The sequence below is a fragment of the Choloepus didactylus genome, chromosome 3 (genome assembly GCF_015220235.1).
Source record: "Choloepus didactylus isolate mChoDid1 chromosome 3, mChoDid1.pri, whole genome shotgun sequence".
Lineage (NCBI taxonomy): Eukaryota > Metazoa > Chordata > Mammalia > Pilosa > Megalonychidae > Choloepus > Choloepus didactylus.
The window spans coordinates 114,094,700-114,114,784 of NC_051309.1; positions in this window are offsets into that span (position 1 = coordinate 114,094,700).

Consider the following 20,085-nt stretch of genomic DNA (forward strand, 5'->3'; position numbering starts at 1 on the left):
TCCTCTTGTTTCTAGTTCTGGCTAGGATAGTTGAAAGGAGAACATTCTCAGTGGTCAACCAAAATATCTGGGAACCTGTTGATATCTATCCTCAACCCAAATTAGGATAGAGGGACAGCCCGCTGTTTCCCACCATTTGTTGCTGGTGCTGAGCTAGTTAGGCAATGATCTATGCACAGCAATGTGACGAAGAGGAAGATTTACAATTTAAAAGTTCCTCCCCTACTTTCTATTTATTTGTTCTCAGTTCCTTTCAGATCTAGGTTTTTCTTTCTTCCCCACATGAAGGCAAATCAGCTTGTATCTTCCCAGTTCTCAGTATTTTTATTTTAGTTTCTCAGAATCTATCAAAGATACCATCACTTCTATGTGATCTCTATAAATCCAGAGGAAAAAGTCATCAGTGACCCTAATTATTGTCATAAATTGGGTGAGGTTTTCCAATTATTTAATTTTACTCTGAGAATTAAGATCAACTCTTCTGCTGCATCTTCCTCTTCTACACTTCATTTTTCCCTGTCTACTGCAATCTAATTCAGCTCTAATTCAGGTTTCTATATGATAGCATAGTGCCATGAGGAAAAGTGTATGCTGTGACCCCAGGTTTCTAAATGAACTTCTATTTTGCTGGAAAGGTCAATCTGTCTTACAAAAACCTCTGAGAAGTAACAAAGTTGTACGTAGAACAGTCCTAAATGTAATATAATAAAGTCCCTAAATGTTACACATAGGCAATAAATAGACAAGAAATAGGAAAAAGTTTCAACCAATGCATTCTGTGAATAAATAGCAGTAAGTAAGTGAGGAAAGATACAGCATGATGAGTCTTACAGCATCTTTATTTCATACAAGTGCTATGAAGTAGTCAACAGTTTGTCAGTATTTTCTTTGGGAATGAAGGAAAACCCTAACACTCACTTTGAACTGCTTTGTAGTTCTCCAGAGTACATTTATAAACTATTAAAATAGGTTTAAAATTGCCTCTTTCTCTCAGACAGGTTTTTAATTACAGATGAAGTATTCCTATTGAAAGAAAATTCTCTTAAATCACACTTATTTTCATATGTTTAAAATGCCCATTTTAAAATCAACCCTGAAACTTTTATCTTGATATTTCCAGTGTCATGACAGAGTTATATCTGTTGACATTGACATTCATTAACTTGAAGAACTGTTGTAAATTACCTCCCCCATTCAGAAGTCTGCATGTCTAAAATGAGATTTTTTTTCCTTCGTAAGTGCAAAATTATTTTTTTTGTCTTCTCAATGCTTCAAAGCCATCTACTTGGCTACTGAAGAAAAAATTTCTCAAGGATTAATTGAACAAATAATTTGGTGAAGACTGCTGGGAAATTTCCACAAAAGACAGATCAGAATAGGTGGTTGCAACAAGCAGAAAATCAAAGAAAAGGCTTTCAGCAGACTCTAATAGGAGGCACAGTCTCCCCAGGGCTTTGCAAATAGCAGCCTTGTTTGCAAATCAAGAACCTGACATTAGGTACAACAAGCTCAGCCCATGTGGACACTACCACAAAGGGTCAGCTCTACATGAAATTGTGAAGCATGAGAAAATTCATCTCAATGCACCCAGCAGTAGCCTGCTTCTTCACCTTTCTTCCCATGAATGCTCTCTCAGTCCCTTCTCTGACAATCCTAACTCATCTAATCATGTATTCATTCAATGAACAATTTGTGAATAACACTCGAGTAGTAGACATTAGAATTATCAAGATATATAAGGCAGAAGATATATCCCTTAGTAACACAGTCTAATAGGGGAGGAAAATACAAAATAAATGTAATCCTATGTAATGAATGTGATTATTAATTAGATGCTTTGCATAAACATGACTCAAAGATAGAAGTGATCAACACTGCTTAAACAGTTTTGTGAAGGCTATAAACTGGAGAAGATATTTGAACCAGGTCTTGAATCACTATGTGTGGAGGAATGGGAAATTAGGAAAGGGTACTACACAAAGAATTAACTAAATTTGAAAAAGCAGAAAAAGTAATAGCAAATGGGCTCACATTGAGATGTGCTTAATTGATAGTTGTTAGAAACTGAATCATGTCCCCCACAAAAGGTATATTCAAGTCCCAACCCCTGGTCCTGTGGGTGTGAGCCCATTTATACATATAGGACCTTTGAAGATGTTATTAGTTAGGGTGTTCCCAAACTGAATAAGGGTGGATATTGATCTAATATGGCTGAAGTCCTCAAAAGCAAAGGAAATTGAACACAGAAGTAGTCACGAGGAGCAGCCAGAAGCTGGAAGTCAGCAGAACCCAGAAGAAAAAGGAGAAGATACCACCATGTGCATTGCCATTTGATGGAAAAGCCAATGAACCCCAAAGATTGCTGATCAGACAGCAGTCTCCTATCAATTGCAGGAGGAAACAAGCCTTCTGGCCTGTGAAACCATGAACCAATAAATTCCCATTAAGCCAATCCCTTGCATGGTATTTGTTTTAGCAGCTGGGAAACTAAATCAACAGATTAAAAACTTGAAGTCAAAAGAACTGTACTAGTTTGGAACCATATGTACTCCAAAAAAACATGTTCTTAAACTTAATCCATTCGTGTGGGTGTGAACCACCGAAAGTAGGACTTTTTGATGAGGTTACTTCAGTTAAGGTGTGTTTCAGATAGGTCTTAATCCTATTACTAGGACTCCCTTGTAAGAAGAATGAAATTCATACAGATAGGAAGGCTGCTCAACATAACCTGAAAGAGAAGGGAGAGACCAGGAGATGCCACGTGCCTCACCATGAGACAAGCCGAGGACAACAATCACCAGTAGCCAGTCCCAGATTGCCACAATCTTTGAGGAAAAAGCATCACCTTGGTGATGCCTTGATTTAGATTTCTACCTTAGCCTCAAAACTGTGGGCTAACAAATTCCTGTTGTTTAACCCAACCCATTTCTTTTTTACTGAAAGAGTAATAAATCCCTAAAATATGAATTTTCAGAATTCCACAAATTAGGAAATTATTTTGAATATGTAGGAAGACCTTCTTAGAAACCCAGACACAACAGCTATTCTGCTTACTCTTAAATCTAGAAATCTAGTCCTATTTCCACATCAGACTTTACAGTCTGTCTGCATTCTCTCTCTGTCTCTCTCTCTCTAGCCTCACCTCCCTCTTTCTACCCCCTCTCATATACACACACACACACACACAAATACACACCCTCACACACTCTCACAAACATAGAGTCAGCATCACCTAAAATGGACTAAGGTACTATAGATTATGTCATTCTACCAAGCTAATGGAGTGTTTGTTCAGAACATTTGCTTGCTGTCATACTGCTAGCCAAAATGTCCAATCAGAGTTTTGCTACCTTGACATCGAGCCAGATATTTGGGGTTAGATAAAAACTGGAAAGAGTTAGGGCAGAAATGATTGGGCAGTCTGAAAGTAGCAGACCTGATTGAATACACTATGTAAATCCCAAGAATGCTAAGAATCAGGGTCTATGGTTCTTTCACACATGGTGCTCTGTTATGTAACCATGCACCCTCACACCCAGTTATCCCAAAACACTTCCATACACAAGCTCTATGCTTCTATTAAGATTTTTTACCAATGAGAGTCAGCTATCCCAGCTTATTCTGTGTCATAATTTATTTATTTATTTATTTATTTATTTATTTTTCTTTTTTTTTTCTTTTTTCTTTTTTTTTTTTTGCTGCTGGAGACACATGGCTTATGGTATAATTGTGCAAATCTTTCTATCTACAGCCAAATTTCTCCAAGTTTTATGCAGGCTATATCCTTTACGAGGTTCCTGTTAAAGCACCCTTATTGATAGATACATTGTAGATCTTTAAAAAGATAGAAAAATAGTCCTATTGCACAGTGTTTATTATGAAATTAAGCAAATTACATCCATACGCACACTGAAACATTTAGTAGTTTGTATTGAACAACATATGCTTTGATGGAAATTTTGCTAACGTGTATATTAGGCAGTCAGGCAAAAGACAATCCATTTGCACCTGGAAACTAAATTGATTCTGCATCTAAATCAAAAGAGTGACTTCAGAACATATCATTGGCTAAAGCAACAAGATATAAAAAAGCCTACCCAGGTCAACATGGAATTACAATTTTTTAAATTACCAAGTAAATGAAACCCCCTTTACTAAATCCTTGAACTTCAAAATTATCTAAACCATGGTCCTGACTTTGGGTAAGCCAGCATCCTAGGTGGATGGGCTAATATTCTTTTCAAGTTAGGTCATCTCACAATCTTGAATCACTTTATTTGGTGTCTTAATTGCTTTTAAAAAACCATCACTGTGGCAGACATACAGAAATGTATTTCAAAGAAGTACACAAAGAAGTTTCTAGGTATGTAAGAAACATTTAAAATTGTGAATTATTTTTTAAACAAGTAAACTCTCAGCTATTGGATAATGAATCAGATTTGGTTAATAGGGGACACACTGATATACAATATATTCCCTCTCATTTTTGTCTGAAAACAAATTTTATTTTTCAAACTTAGAAATTCCAAACTAATGTACTAATATTGTACCAAAGGCATGGTGGACAGTCCTTCATTCACATGCCCAGCTTACCAGTGGCCACTGAAGTGGAAATGTTGTTCTGATGGCCCACACCACCGAAGAGAGAGCAGTGACAGCTGACACTGCTCCAGCCTCTACCACCTTCTCGACCTGGATAACCAACAAAGAAGTCCTCTTAGCTTCTAATGAAACTGGGAAAATGGGGACTATAATGATCTATCTCTAAGAGGATGTACCATATGAAAGTGTTGGAACAAGTCAATATTTATAAACTATAATTTTTCATTAACAACAAATGTTTGAGATACTTAATATTTCAAAGCCACCCCTCCTCCCACCCTGATGTTTTATTTATGATACAGAAAGATGGGTGTTCTATTCATCTCATCATTTTTTAAATCCCCAAATTGGGTCTTTTCTCCCAACTGTGATGTTCTTCAGATGTCTCCTTTGGTGTCATTTATTGGAGGATAAAGTTTTGCATGTGAATTATGACCCTCAAGAATCTTTGTGCCTGGGATATCAACCAAAACAATTTGTCCCTTCTCTGAACTTTAGCTACAAACCAACAGGCTCCTTGAGAGTAAGAGCTATACCCCAGCATTTAGCCCAATATTTGAAACAGCAATATTTAATAAATATGCTAAAGAAACACATATTTTATAATTCTTTGAAGAATTATAGTTAATATCCCTGTCATTTCTGAGACTAGGATGCATTTTCTAATGATATTTATCATTTCCTTTTATTACAAATATGCAGCATACTTAAAATGGAAGCCATGAAAATATAGAAAATCACAAATAAATAATTTCCTTAGAAACATTTTGATATATATCTTTCCAATGTATTTTGAATCATATTTTTTGTGAAGAGTATATGTTTTGCATGTTATTTTAAGCCTAGTTGTTTTTCACTTAAAAACATAAGGCATATATTTCCCACATTAGTTAAGTATCAGTCTGTAAAACATTTAATGATTAATTAGCATTCCATCATATGGCTGTCCATAACATATTTATACATATTATAAAAATAAATAAAGATAATGGGTATGTGTTTGTGTCATTGCCTATAATCATCTTATAAGCAAGTTAAGCAATTCATTCACTTAATAGGTACATAATAAGTGCAGGTTAATTGTAAAAATTGTCACATTAATGATTTTTACCATAAGAGGGGATAAACCCATGGATTTATCTATTTTTGCTATCACAACACTTTGTAAATTTTACACTGGTAATTCGTTCTCTCACCAAGAGTTCAATTCAAAATGTCTTCATTAGGGACAGTTATGTGGTATTATTTTTCAGAATTGGGCAACTCAGATTGAAATACAATTTCACAATATTTTCCCCTAATGAGGCCTTAAAAAGTTTAAGGGTTGATAAACATTAGATGTATAATCTCACAATAATGCACCATTCCGCAATGTACAGTACTTAGCAGTATCCATAACAACCATGATTTTTTAAAGATATTTTAATTGAAACATTCTTTGGAAGTGTTGATAGTCTATTGTGACAAGATGAAGACATCTTAAGGAAGAATATTTATTGATAAATATGTTTCTAACTAAGGTGATGAGGAATCAGCTTTATATTCTGCTTTTCTGACACGATGGTGATTGTATCTGAAAGGAAAAAGAGACGCAAGATACTATTTCTATGCTAACTATTTGAAGAAAAGGACTGTGTCATTTGTTCTGGTTTGCTAATGCTGCCATTAAGCAAAATACCAGAAATAGGCTTTTATAAAAGGGGTTTATTTGGTTACAAAGCTACAGTCTTAAGGCCATAAAGCGTCCATGGTAAGGCATCAACAATAGGGTACTTTCAGTGAGGGATGGCCATTGGCATCTGGAAAACCTCTGTTAGCTCGGAAGGCATGTGGCTGGCATCCGCTTGTTCCCAGGTGTTGTTTCAAGATGGCATTCTTCAAAATGTTGCTCTTGGGGCATTTTGTCCTCTCTTAGCTGCAGCTGCTCTTCAAAATGTCACTCTCAGTTGCTCTCCAAAATGTTACTCACAGCTTCTCCAGCATCTGGGCTGTGTGGCTCTTTTTAAAGTACTCCAATGATCCAATTAAGACCTACCCTGAATGGGTGGGGCAAGACCTCCATGGAAATTATCCAATGAAAGGTTTCATCCACAGTTGATTGAGTCAAATCTCCATGGAAACACTCAAAGGATTCCAACCCAATCAACACTAATACGTCTGCCACCACAAGACTGCAGCAAAGAAAATGGCATTTTGGGGGACATAATACATCCAAACCAGCACATCATGCATTTGAAGTAAAAAGAATGTTACCTGCAGACTCTAAGCAATTTAGTCTAGGAAACCAAAGGAAGTTGAATACATATATCAATCAGAAAACAAAATACTATTAAAAAGCATAATCACTTAGTAGAATTTTAGTAATGTTTTCTTTTGTTAGTCAACATGGCATAGAATGACATGACTGTATGTGGTCATAAATTAATCCTGAACTGAAAGCAATGCTACTACTTTTCTAAGATTGGAAGAATGTGCATAGGTCATCTAATTAACACTAAAGAAAGTTTTATTTTTTTAAATCTACTTTGAATTATTGTGTAAGTACAACTGATAGTTGACTCACAACAGAGATATAGTTAAAGAAAGGATGCTAAGGAATCTATTGGAAACTTCAAGAAAAAAATTCATAATGCCAGAAGAGTAAACAAGAAGGAATATTTCACTCTATATACGTGTGAGTGGGGAACGAGAAGAAAGCAAAAGAATGGAAAAATTCAACCTTGAGGAATGAGTCATGATACTAAGATAAAGGAAGCTAGAATAAAAAAGAAATATTGTTATTGTTAGCTTTATTATCTTAAATGAAGAAAATCTATGAAAAGGAAAAAGGAACCTGTGTACAAAATATCATGTAAAAATCTTAGTCCTACTGAGCCCTTTCTATTTGTAGATATATTAAAACACCCGTTTTCCTAGATATTACCAATATGGTAAGTAAGTCAACTTACATCAATTTGCATGAGATCTAAATTTCAGTTTTAAAGAATTTATGAAGAAATTTTACTTTGTTAAAAAATCACCAAAATCTACTGCTAAATGTAATCATTGGTGCAAACTTTATTGACGTTTTTCCATGATTAAGAGTTTCCCAAAATGATTTAGAAGAGAAAATTTTCATTTCTATATGAAAATTAGTTTTCTGTTGATAGCAAATAAGTTTTTTTTAAACAATTTCATTATTATTGGTGCCACCATAAAATAGAAGTTTCATTTTCTGTGGTCCCCTGATATTTCATTTTAAGGTATATTTCACATTTCACCCAATGTGGCAAAGACTGGCTACATGCGTATCAATCCTGTTTTCTCCTCCTGGCACATAGGAAGACTATATTTCCCAGCTTCCCTTGCAGTCTGGATAGGGCCATGTTCTGGGGTTTCTGTTCAGATAATGTGAGTGGAAGTTTTCTATACCTCTTTCAGAACTGACAATAGAATTCCACTCAGTTGCTCTTTACTTATTGCCAGCTAAAAACAAGGAAACCAAGGAAGAACTCTAATGAAGCCCTAGAAGACAGCAGTGTCACACGATGGAAAGAGCCAGAATCCCTTAATTATCATGCAAAAGGCCACACATCAAATATCCAAATTGCAACATGATCCAGAAATAAACACTTATTTTCCTAAGCTACTGAGATTTGGAGGTTGTTTTTAAGGCAGCTAGCATTAATTACCCTAAATAACAAACTTACCCTTAAATTTTTTCCGTTGACATTACTGATTTTGCATTTAAGTGTTGGTTTTGATGATTTTGAGGAGCATTTTGTGCTGAATGTTCTCTTCAGGAATATAGCAAATTTTAGCACTGAGTTCAAAAGAAGTAACTAAAATAATAATGGGTTGCTCACACTATACTGTTAACTGAATTACCTCGCAATCAACCAAGGACTGACAATTCTGCATATTTGTTCTTTCTGGATATCAGTTCTTTAAACTACATCAGGACTTAAGTGTTCTGAAATATGTTGTTTTGCTTAGTTCACAGCTAAGTTATAAGAGTATTCCCTGATTACTTATAAAAGCCAGCAGCTTTACAGAGCAGGAAAAACTACTTTACTTTCTTAAAGATGGTCAAATACTGTGTAAAAAGTTGTAGATATCATTATACCACAATCCCCTTTTTCAGATTGGTCAACCGTGGTTTAATAGAGGTTAAGGGATTTGTTTAAGGCCCCACAAGATGTTGGCAGCAGAACTGAGACTAGTCCTATTACCTCCTGAGTGCTCAACTACAATCTTACCTGCAACTGTTCTTTCATGAGTAACAGCAGTGCCAATCAGGACTGCTGACACATACAATCCACTAAGGGACACCGGCCAGTCCACAGACCTCTCTTATTCAACTTGACTCACTGGTACCACCAGGCTTTCTCACTTGTACCAGCTGATTTGTCCAAAGATATACCCCAACTCAAGGACAGGCAATTCATATACCGGCCAGCAATCTAAACTGAGACCAGCTGTGTAAAGATGAATTGGGCCATCCACACTCTTCGGTATTTGAATAGGGAAATATGGAGAATCTCAACCAGTTAGCAAGAGGATCTGTTATTAAAAATACACATAGAGTCAGGAGATGAGGGCTATGGCAGAGAGGCATAAATCAAATATGTCTTTTCTCCCTGTGTGGCTATAGAAGAAGCCATTTTAGTGTATGGAGCCCACAGCCCTTATAAGTCAGAAACTCCAGGCTTGAGCTTCTGCTGAATGAGCATTTCTTACTATTCAAGCATTATCCTGTGGCCTTCCCTGAAAGCCATTCCTGACCATGTGGTGGATAGCTGATTAATAATCAGCTAGAATGAATTGTCCTAAGCATTGTGGAGTGAGCTGGGAACTGAACATGCTTGAGAATGGTTTAGACATGATCAAAGACTCCATGTTCTCTTACAGTCTTGGTATTTCTGCTGTTTGTTTTAAAATCTACCTTCTGGCCAACCAGGTCACCAAAGCTAGACTTGGAAGATTGCACTTCAGTGAAACCACAGCAAACAACATGAGGAAGAAGGGAAAACCAAATTCTGATCAGAGATACTTCATGTTGGTGGTTAGACTCTATGCTGCTAACCAAGACCAGTTCTATCTGTTGTCTGCCCACATCTCTGAAAGGATCACTGTAAGGGCCTCTAACCTTGGGCAACTTGAAAATAAGAGTGATGCCTTATGGCAGTGAGGACAAGTTCCAGAATCTGTTGTCTGTCATGGCCGCTTAGGAATAAACACAGATGCACCAGACGAAGCCCTGGTTGTCTGTGGCAACATGAAGGTGATGGGGACAATCCTGCTTCCAGGAGGTGAGCAGAGGGACAGACTCTGGGCACCTCTTCTGACACCACAACCAGGTGGGCTGGGCACGCCTGTTCTCTGATTGGCCTTGCTCTGGGCATGCTTACATGCCACCTGTTGTCATGAGATGGCCACTCTGTTTAAAATTGACGACTACAACAACAGTGGACAACAACAGCATAAATTTCATGGCTTCACAAGCAGGAAGTCTCAGTTATTTTCCACAAGCCATTGTCCTTCCTTCCAGGCACTGTTAACAGCCAGAGCTAGCCTTTTCCTTTCCATCTCCCAAATCAGCCCCTACCCCCTCATCCTTCCAAGAACTGTCTCAGTCCAGGTCCTCATCATATTTCTCTTGGACCACCCCAGCTTCTTCTTCCCAGAGTCCCTGGCATCAGCCCTGCCAGCAATTTCTTTCCCTACTCATTATCTGTCTCAGATGAGCACTTAGAGTAACTGCTCCCCCTCAGCCCTTATTCTGTCAAACCCTTCGCCCCAAATTCCCCCGTATAGAGAGGTGGTGCTACCTAGTGGAAGGACCTGGCCTACAAACCAGGAGTCTACTCCTGCACTTTGGGCTCTCCCCAGCAATGTGACCCTGGTTAAAACATTTCAACTTACCCAAAATCAATTTCTTAATCTGTAAAATTGAAATGGTGCCTACCTGCCTGATCCCACCAAGTCTTTTTTTTTTTTTTCCTAACTAGGTAAGGTAAGTACAGAATAGACTTGGAAAGTGACAACTGCTATGTAGACCTAAGGGATTAGGATAAAGATTCTAATTCTTAGCCAGGTCACTTTTGGTTATAGCTCTTCAACCACTTAATTTGGTTTCCCATTCCCTTCTTCTAATACTTCCCTACCTTCTCACTCACACTACTAGCCTATTAGTATTTGTGAGGTTGTGGCAGAATTGTTTTTTTAAACTTCCTTTTCCTTCCTTTCTTTATTCTTTTCTGATGAAAGGAAAGCCTAACCTGTTAATTATTGGCCCTTTTTCCAGAATGTATTCCTTTCCAAGTGCAAATCTGTACTGTTTTCTCTAAACTGGCCAAGGAATGTCCTCCTTTGCTGAGAGAATTCCAAAGAATGAGTGAATTGTAGACCTTTATACTGATTAGGAAGCTGTGGTTCATTCACATTAGAAAAGCTGGGACACCTTAGTGGTGGGGTGTTGGGGAGGGGAATTCTTGGGGCTAGAAAGTCACATACATTTCCAGATATTAGCCCTAGATTTTGTGGTTTTTCTCTTTTAGAGACATAAACTGTATTTCAGATCACACCAACTCACACCTGTCTTTGCAACTGACTATGCAATTCCCTACAGGGTCTTATGTAAATGTAATATAACAACTGTGGACAATCCTTCACAACCCGTGCTACTAACACAAGGCTTTCTAGAGAACTTCATTTACCAAACATCTTCAAACATTCCGTTTAGGTTTGAAAAAAAATATATTGTCTTAAAATAATAAGCTTCCCCAGAATTTATCAAATCCCTTCTAGGAAGCCTTCTCCATGCAAATGAAATGTCTCCCCAATCCATGTTCTCAATGTGAAATTCCTGTATCCCCTTCCAGGGAATCCCAGTCTGCAGTTAAGACTGGCATTTTATTTCTAACTCTGGTAGTCTAAGTCTAGGGACTTTGGCCCAGAGATGCTATGAGCCTCTGTTTGCTCATCTCTGAACAAGAAATTCTCATGCCTCCTTTTCTTGTCAGCCTGCCCTTCCCCTCCCAGGCACGGAGGCAGAGTAAGATGGAGCTATCTGTAGAAACTAAGATGGCGGCTAGGTGAGACAGGGCAAAAAAAACACCTCTGTGAAAAACACTAGCTAGAAACCAGAAAGTGACCCAGAATACCGGTTACAGCGATGCACCAGCTGGATGAGGTCTGCTAGTTCCAAAGGGGCTGTATACTTGGTGAAACCGGGAGTCTGCATTCTGAAACGAGTGACTAAGCTGGCTGGAAGACCCGCAGCCACGCGGCAGTCTGGGGAAGCCAGGGTTTGGCGTTTGGAGACTGACGGGCTCTTTTGAAAAAAAAAAAAAAAAAAGGGAAAAACCCAGGAGCGGCTATAGCTGTGCAGTAAAACACAGCAAGAGGGAGCTGGGCCGGCCTCTCGGTGTCTGGCCTGGAAGATAGCCTGCTGCAGATACCCTCAGGGCCGGGGAAACAGAGGGGAGAGCCGGAAGCAGAAAGAAACCCCGCGGCTAGCAGCTGGCTCCCCAGAGGGCTGGATAAACTCCTGCCCGGGGCCATGCCCACAGCCCAGAGCCCCGCCGATTGTCCCAGAGCTGGGAAGGAGGAACTGTGTGAGGAGGGGGTTGTGGAGATACCCCATTCGGCCATCTTTGCATCAGGCTGAAAGCGCTCCAGCACAGCCTGGCAGCCCGGGGCTTCCCATGAGGGATGGCGCGCATTGGTGATGTAGCACAGCATTCCCTCAGCAGAGGTCCTGGAGGATCGCGGCTGGGTGGGGAGACCCTCTCGGAGAACCCAGAGACACTATGCCAAGTCCAGTGGTTTGTGGGACAGCGAGAGACAGGGTCGGGGGCTGAAATGAAATGAAGGCTTAGACTCTTGCGGCGGCCTTGAATCTCCAGGAACCTGGGGGATTTGAATATTAAACCTGTCCTTCCTCCCTGGCCACCCGTACACACGCACCACATTCAGGGCAGATGGCTCCAGCAACACACCCAAACTGAGTTCTCCAACTGAACCCCACAAGAATCATTTCTCCACACACCGCGGGGACAAGGTGGAGAACTGACTTGAGGGATATAGGTGACTCACAGACGCCATCTGCTGGGTAGTTAGAGAAAGTGTATGCCACCAAACTGTGTTTCTGAAAAATTAGATAGCTATTTCTTTTTACAACTTGAAAGAACCCTATCAAACAAAGCAAATGCCAAGAGGCCAAAACCAACAGAAAATCTTAATGCATATGATAAGACCAGACGATATGGAGAATCCAACTCCAAACACACAAATCAAGATATCGGAAGAGACACAATACCTCGCACAATTAATCAAAGAACTACAATCGAGGAACGAAAACATAACAAAGGATTTAAAGGACATCAAGAAGACCATGGCCCAGGATATGAGTGACATAAAGAAGATCCTAGAAGAGCATAAAGAAGAAATTGCAAGAGTAAATAAAAAAATAGAAGATCTTATGGAAATAAAAGAAACTGTTGGCCAAATTAAAAAGACTCTGGATGTTCACAATACAAGACTAGAGGAAGCTGAACAACGTCTCAGTGTCCTAGAAGTCCACAGAACAGAAAATGAAAGAACAAAAGAAAGAATGGAGAAAAAAATAAAAAAATCGAAATGGATCTCAGGGAAATGATAGATAATATAAAACGTCCAAACTTAAGACTCATTGGTGTCCCAGAAGGGGAAGAGAAGGGTAAAGGTCTAGAAAGAGTATTCAAAGAAATTGTTGGGGAAAACTTCCCCAATCTTCTACACAATATAAGTACACAAAGCATAAATGCCCAGCGAACTCCAAATAGAATAAATCCAAATAAACCCACTCCGAGACATATTCTGATCAGACTCTCAAATACTGAAGAGAAGGAGCAAGTTCTGAAAGCAGCAAGAGAAAAGCAATTCACCACATACAAAGGAAACAACATAAGATTAAGTTGTGACTACTCAGCAGCCACCATGGTGGTGAGAAGGCAGTGGCATGACATATTTAAAATTCTAAGAGAGAAAAATTTCCAACCAAGAATACTTTATCCAGCAAAACTCCCCTCCAAATTTGACAGAGAGCTTAAATTTTTCACAGACAAACAAATGCTGAGAGACTTTGCCAATAACAGACCTGCCCTACTTCAGATACTAAAAGGAGCCCTACCAACAGAGAAACAAAGAAAGGAGAAAGAGATACAGGGAATTTTAACTGACATATGTAGACTCTTACATCCCAAATCACCAGGACACTCATTTTTCTCCAGTGATCACGGATCTTTCTCCAGAAGGGACCATAAGCTGGGACATAAAACAAGCCTCAAGAAATTAAAAAAAAAAAAAAATTGAATATACTCAAAGCACATTCTCCAACCACAATGGAATACAAATAGAAGTCAACAATTTACTCCACTATTTACTTCCTACATGATATAAAATACACAAACTCTAATGACAAATCAGTGGTTTTGAACTCAAGGTAAAATATGTAATTTTAGACAACTATATAAAGGTGGGGGAATGGAGGAGTATAGGAACATAGTTTATGTGTCCTATTGAAGTGAAGGTGGTATCAAAGAAAAACAAGATTGATATGTATTTAAGAGTTTAATTTTAAGCCCCACAGTAAACACAAAGAAATTATCAGAGAATATAACCATAGAGATGAAAAGTAGAGTTTGGGTTAAGAGAAATGGGGGAAGGGACAATGGGGAGTTAAGAAATGAGTGTAGGGTTGCTGTTTGAGGTGAAGGGAAATTTCTGGTGATGGATAGTGGGAAAAAGCATTACAACATTCTAAATGTGATTGGTCCCACTGATGGAAGGCTAGGGAGGGGGTGGAATGGGAAGATTTAGGCTGTATATATGTTTCCACAATTGAAAAAAAAAATACAGTCTAAATAGATGACAATTGAATGCCAAGGATGAACCTGGATGGGATTGGAGGATGGAGGACAGGAGGCTCAAAGGGTCACAGTTGAGACATAAGGAAAAGGAAATATAGAATGTAAGCTTTGTATCATTGAATCTCTTGTACTTCTTAGCTGCGCTTAATGGGATTGCATAAAAGAATGTTCTTATTCATGGGAAGTGTATATATGAATTATAGTGTTTGTTCAAGGGTGTGAGCAGCTAGCTCTCATGTGTTCAGAAGACAGAGCAATAGATGATGGATGACAGATAGGGAGGGAGGGAAAGAAATAGTGATGTGACAGCATGTTAAAGTTGGTGTATTGGGCTATCAGGGGAGGAGGGTCAGGGTATGATGGAATTCTGTGTATGGGGTTAGTATTGTTTTTGCAACTGTTCCAATAACTTTGAATTTATTTCAAAATAAAAAAAAAGAAGAAATTCGCATATACAGCTTATTCCTGTTAAAGGTTTTTTTCTGGAGATAAGTGCATGTCTGTGAAATATTTTTTTTACTGTACAAGGCTAAGCAAATAGATATCATTTATATTATTACCATTTATTTGTACAAATGTAAATTATATTGAATTCATTTATTAAATGATTTATTATTAATAAAAAAAATACACATAGATAGACTATGAAGTAAGTTATAAGGGGGAACTGATACCCAGAGTTAAGTAGAGATTCTAGCAGAGGAAGATGCTGAAAGGAGCTGTTGCTAGACCTCCCTCAGGTCCTGATCTCTTTTCTGATTCACTCAGTACCCTGACTCAAGCAATAAGCCCCCTTTATCTGACAGTTGCCTAAATGAGTAATTATGGTTTGTTTTTGTTTTTGTTTGTTTTTTTAGTAATTACATTTTTACAACTGGAAAAATGAATCCTATATGAAGGAGAAAAGTTTGCAGAAGAAGAAATAGAAAAAGTTGATTAGCACATGAAAACGTTTAACTTTGCAAGTACTTAAGGAAATGAAAAATAAGTCAATTACAATATTAATTAATAATTAATTTACAAAATGTTCATAGTCATTGTTAATAGTGGTTTAGTGAAACATGTAATCTCAACTCTGCTAATGTGTTTGTAAACTAATAGAATCATCTGGAAAGTACTTAGTGCAGTACATATCTAGAGCTTTCAAAAATGTTTATTTACATTGGCCAAGAATCTGTTTTCTAACATATAACCTTAGCAAATGATTGGAAATATGAACACAGATTTATGTTAGCATAATGTAACATAACATAACATAACATAACATATTTTTATGACTATCTTAACCACTTGTTCACTTTTGTAACTCCAAGGCCTAACATAGTGCCTGGTATAAGGTGTCTGACACATAAAAGGCATTTGATAAAAATTTGTTGAACAAATGAATGAATGAATGAATGAATGATGATATTTATCATAGTAGTATTTAAAACAATAAAGAATTAAGAAAAATATAAATGTACTGTGAATGGCTAAGTAAATTATAGTACACATACTGTATGTAATTGGATATAAAATATAAACATTAAAAATTATTATTTGTAAGACTTTTAATAACAAGGAATTGGTTAAAAGTAAGGGATAGTGAAGAATCCCTTAGCAGTGTATGTACCATATACTCTCAAAATATGCTAAACTATACATTTATGCATGAAAAAGAAATGCATTAAGATACACACATATACATATATAAAGATCAAATTTGGATGAGGAGCATCTGGATGACTTTTACTGTCTTCTTTATACTTTTAAACACCTTTCCACCTTTTATATTATTTTATATTAATTTCTTAACTAAATAGAACATAGCATTGAAATTTATTTTAAAACATCCTGTATGACGATGCCAGATCTATTCAAACAATTTATCAGAATTTCCAGTGCTGCACTTTTTTGTGAATATTTGATAAGTGCCCATTGATGATAATGGTCATTAAAATGTCTTTTATGTGTACCAACATGCTCAAAAAGACTTAGACAAAATAATTTCAGTGACTTTGAGCATAGCTCAGAGGCTAGAGAAGGCATAATAAGGCAATACTTTAGAGCAGCTTTAAGAATAGTGTAGAAATGGCTCTATTATTTTATGAGCTAGAATATTTCAAGTATGTGATACAATGTCTAGATATGTAACATTTATTCAAGACATATCAGTTATGTTTCTTTATTTCTGCCCTTTTAACCAATTTAGTTGCCAATCAGTCCAGATCCCTCAATAGTGTCATTGACCTCCTCCCCATACCTCTCACTCTCCTATCTCCTCACTCCTCATTCTTGTACGAAGGTAAACATCTTTCCAGCCCAAGGCTCAGGAAACACTGAAGAGGATAGTCAGCATTCTGGAGCTCAGATATGGATCCTAGACATTATTCTGCAGCATGGTAGTTCTGTATGTACCTGTGCTCCCTCTACCATTGATAGTGACTGTATGTGTCCTTTTATAAATCAGTCGCTGCCCACAGTGATTCCTGCAGCTTCTTACCTGGCTTTTTAGCCATGTCACTGTAATATTATCATTACACTTTATCCCCTCTCCATATTTGACTGCTTTACTTCTGCATGAACTGAGTATTATTGTATAGTATCAAAGTAGCAAACTTTATGCTTATGTATCTATTCACAGATTTATCATTAGTTGAACAAACCATTACATGTTTTCCTGTTGTTTGGCAGCCATTCCATACATATGTCTATGGGTAATTATAATGTCCACTTAGAGAGCCTTCTTGTAGGAAGAAAAAATACTTATTTTCTTTGTAATGTTAGTGGAATAAAGATTAAGGTTTCAGATGCCCCAAATATTCAACTTGCCAGTGATGTCTGATGCTATCCATGACCCAGTTTGAAGGACGCATCTCTAAACTAAAATGTAGCATGTGGCATGGGATGGTGGTGGGAAGGAAGGATCCCATTGATGAACCAATTCTCAAAGGGAAAGAAGGCATTAGAACTGACAGATACATGGATTGAATTTGGTAAGTATACTAAATCAGTCATAAACATTGTGGAATGTAAGTCATTGATGGATTTCTCTGCAACATTAAAAAATGACAATCATTTTATCAATATAGAAAATAGAAACAAAAGCCATGAGCACTTAAATATTATTCATCATGGGTAACATTGTCATCATGTTATTTCTACTCTATTCTACCCATCTGTCCCTATGACTTTGTTCATATTGGTGCTTGCATATCTTTGAATTACTTAGCAAACAAATTTCTTTCTTTCCTATAATACTTTATCATGGTAAGTTGCCTTCTTGGTAAATAGTACATGTTACTATTTTTCAATCATGATAAAATTCCAAATGTTTCTTCTCAGGGCTTAGCATCCACAAAAGTCTCTATCCTTTTGTTTTTTTTTCTCTCTGGGCTCTCTCTTCTCTCATTCCCACATCGTTAAGTGTCTGCCTCAAGGAGAAGTTGGACTGAAATCACTGAGATTCTAGGGATAGAAGAAATGGTATTGCCCATTTGCATTGTCTTCTATTAGCACAAGGGACAAAGACACATGTACCCCTATGGGCTTCTCTCACCCATCACAGAATACCTTAATTCTTTTATACCTATTCTTGTAATGCCAAATATGTCCCAAATGTTTTCCACTGTTCAAAATAAAGAAACCCCCAAAGAAGTGTCTAGCCAAAGGGGCAATGCCAATGGAGTCATGAAGGAGAGAGGAGACAATCATACCATTCAAAACTGTCTATCAAGAGTAGTAGCTACCACTGCCAGGGAGTCTTACATCCCAAGAAACTACCAGATGTGGCTGGATCATTATAAATACAACATCTCCAATAAGGAAAATAATTCACTTGTCAGGGAACTATTAGGGGTGGGTGAGTGGTGTAAATTTGTATGTAAAGCATGGTTCATGGTATCTTCTACATAAAACTCTTACTTAGTCAAAGCTTAGATAACCCATACATAGGTCTACTCTGCTCTCCTGGCAGTTTTCCAGGCATTCAGTGTCTCCTAAAGCATGAGAAGAACTTCTAGTTTGTTTTCTGAGAGGGTTAAGTATCCATCCACTGATTTATTATGGCTTATATCAGAAATTGGACTTGTAATAGATTATATCCAAATAGCCATCACCTACTGAAAATTCAACAGCCAAGCAATTGGCTGGAAAGTCACTGGAAAGTTTAGACTGGTCCAGTGTCAATATTATTAATTATAAATAAAGCACATTGTAAAAAGATACATTGGTCTGGTTCATGTTAAGGATAAGTGGTTACTTAAATAGACTACATTGTGTTTTTTAGCATGGTAAGTATGATTTCCTGAGCCAAGGCCTTAGAAAAGTGAATTTTGGCCTTGTAGAGATGCAAGCCATTTAATCAACAAATAAAGTTCCCAAAAGTGAACTGGTAGCAGCTGGTATGTTGACATTTTGTTTTGATGGTGGTTTCATCAAATTTGGGAAAATGCATATTTGACTTAAGCTTTAGTTGCTGACAGTACAATGTGAGGCAGATACACTAAATTTGCTTTATGCTGGAATAGTATGATGGGTGAAATATATGATTTCTCTAACAATAACTACTATATATACCAACATATGAAAATGAGTAACTAATTCATAGATTAATCAATAATAAATATGCACAGAGAATTAGGAACTCAGTTAGACAATTAGTCAGCAAATCCTTTTCTTTTAACTAACAGGGCACTTGTTGAACTTCCTTGAGTTCATTTTGAAAATAATTTGGTTAATTTTCCAATTCACTTTACTCTGAAGTCAGGGAAAATTTACCATGCTCAGAAAATCATACTTCCCATGCTAAAAAACACAATGTAGTCTATTTAAGTAACCACTTATCCTTAACATGAACCAGACCAATGTATCTTTTTACAATGTGCTTTATTTATAATTAATAATATTGACACTGGACCAGTCTAAACTGTCTAAATATGTGTGAAAACCATAGGTAGCCAATAATTGTCCACAGTTACAATATGTTCACAGTAGGTTTTGATAGGACTGTAATTTTGCTATTTCTTGATAAGAGTTAGGGCTATTCAAGAAGTAAAAACTGTGAGTTGGTTATTCTATATGCTGTAAAAAGAAGACTAGGAAGAAAAACAATTTCATTGAATCATCATCAGAAATTATATGCCAAGGGTATTTAGTCCTTACAGATGTGCTAGTTTGGAAAAATACTTTTGAAAACTGAAATAAAATAGAGTTAATTTTAACTATTCATATGAAGTAGAATTAATCCTTAATGTAATTTTAACATTTAGTAGATATGAATAATTATGTATCTATTGTATTTACTTCTATTTGCACCCATCTGAAGGCAAAAAGAAATGTATAGTTTGCTTCTTCTGCTAAATAATGTAGATTACATTGTTACTGGTATTTTTTAAATGTCTATTTTACTTTCATATTGAACAGCAATGTATTTTTTTCCTTTTCTATCAGCAAATCAATAAATACAAGTGAACCAAGTTAGAATATGCATATATATGGGGAGAGTTATTTATGAAAACTCCCTGAGTTACATCATGGTTCAAAGATAGAAATCTTTTATCAAATTCTTTCATCCCCTCTCTCTCCCTCTGAAGTAATCAGAAAGCTTATC